Raw genomic sequence first — 2,372 nt, forward strand, 5'->3', positions numbered from 1 at the left:
TCTCATCCAGCAAGGACATCGCCTTCAGCCACGCCACCGGACTCCACTGGACGGACCACAGCTGCGTCCACTTCGGCTTCGTTAGGACCACGATCCACCACCACCAGCAACAGGTTGCACGCAGGAGCTAGAACAAGATCACAGCTGACCAGCTCACGACCTCCCTGAACATGAACCCTCCCACCAGCACAACGAACCCTAGCCAGGTGGCCACCAACCTCACGAAGTGGATCAGCGACTGCGCAGACGAGCTCGCCCCCCTGAGGACCCCGCCCAGCAGACCCGGTAGCAAGAAAGCCCTATGGTTCACCGACGAACTCAAGAGCTCCAAGAAGAACTGCCGAGCCCTCGAGAGAACCTGGCTCAGAGACCCAACACCGGACAACATGACTGCCCTCAAGCTCGCCACCCGAAAACACCACCAACTCATCCATGCCACCAAGAAAACTGCATTCAAGGAACGACTGGACAACAACGCACACAACAGCAAGGAACTCTTCAACATCGCCAAAGAGCTCTCCAACCCCAACGCCGGAAACAACAACATCACCCCTTCACAAGACCACTGCAACTCCCTCGCCTCCTACTTCCACAACAAGATCGCGGACATACACAACAGCTTCAGCTCTCAACCGACGAACGCCACGACCGAACCACCGCCCCCCACCACCACCCTCCGCGCCTGGACTCCGATCAGCACCGAAGACACCGTCCGCACGATGAACTCCATCCACTCCGGATCTCCGACCGACCCCTGCCCTCACCACGTCTTCAACAAGGCCGACGCTGTCATCGCACCCCACCTGCGGGACATCATCAACACCTCCTTCAACACCGCTACCTTCCCGGAGAGCTGGAAGCACGCCGAACTCAGCGCCCTACTCAAGAAGCCATCGGCCGACCCGACCGACCTCAAGAACGACCGCCCCATCTCGCTGCTCCCGTTTCCTGCAAAAGTAATCGAGAAGACCGTCAACAAGCAGCTGGCCGCCTTCCTCGAAACAAACGGATCCCTCGACCCCTCGCAGTCTGGCTTCTGGGCCAACCACAGCACCGAGACCGCCCTGATCGCAGCCACCGATGACATCCGAGCGCTACTCGACAACGGAGAAACAGCGGCCCTCATTGTAGGAAGGTACCTCCTGACTATGGTTGCCCCCAACTTTTTGCCCTGTGTTTTAGCTGGGTTTTGACATAGTCGACCTGGGGCCCTGCCAATCAGGACCCCAGGCCTACTGCTCTCTCTGTAAAATGGATTCCATGTACCCTAGGTGCATTTCCAATTGGTACTGGGCCACCCTATCAGACCCTGTAACTCAGGGCATGGGTGTACCCAGGGCTGCCAGGGGCTGCAGCATGTATTATGCCACCCCTGGCTGGCCTCCTAAATTTGACACAACTGGCTGCATGACAGCTGGGGCAAAGTCGTGTAATCACCCTTTGCTATAGATATAGTATACCTATATCTAACCCTAAAATGGACACACAGATTCCTATCAGTCACTCCTATGGCAGGCCTTGACAATCCTGAAGGCAGAGTGCTTGGAATCGTGTGAGATGGTGCTCTGGCATGAGCTGAGCCTGTCTGCAGCTTGCGGAACCAAGTCCTAATAGCTGTTCCATGATATCGCATACCATATACTCTTAAGTGCATTATAATCCTCGCGGTTAAATGCTAACTTTGGTATTGCTTTATCAAAACATGTCGAGTAAGGTGTCATACGAATTGGAATACTAACCCCTCGCCAATTCTGGCGACGGGGTTAGCATTCCACCCTTCTAGAGGGACACGACATGTATGTAACTGTGAACCCCGGTTAAAGTTAAACGAAGCCTCAGCTCCACAAAATGGATGCTGCCACCACAGACACGAGTCTGACCCCCTGCAGCTGGGAGTCCTTCCAGCGAGGGGAGCCTGGACAAAGGGTTTCCTGTCAGGGGCGGTGCTAGCACCGTCCCAGACATGGTTTTGTGTATCCTGGGTAGGCAGGGCTTTTCAGGAAGGTGACTGCTGAGTGGCACCCCGGTGCTCACTACGCATAGGCCGGTCAGAACCAGTTCCAGGGGCACACCAGCCCCTGGCCTGGGGGAAGTCCGGCATGGCAGAGGGGTGTAACCACCCCCCTCCTAGTCCCACCCATAGGCAGGACCTAGTCACCGGGTCAGCCCCCTTTTTTAGTATAAAGATGGGAGCGGGCCCCCTGTTCAAATTAGATCATCTTTGGAATCAAGACACGACTTTCTACGAAAGGACATCAAGATTTCTTCTTCAAGATTCTCCCTTGTGGCTAAGGAGTAGTCACCCTGCATCCGCAGGCACCATCCTAATAACACTGCGGTCTGCTGCAAGTCCTTCATCACGAATCCGACGA

The sequence above is a fragment of the Lissotriton vulgaris genome, chromosome 2_1 (assembly GCF_964263255.1).
Source record: "Lissotriton vulgaris chromosome 2_1, aLisVul1.2, whole genome shotgun sequence".
Lineage (NCBI taxonomy): Eukaryota > Metazoa > Chordata > Amphibia > Caudata > Salamandridae > Lissotriton > Lissotriton vulgaris.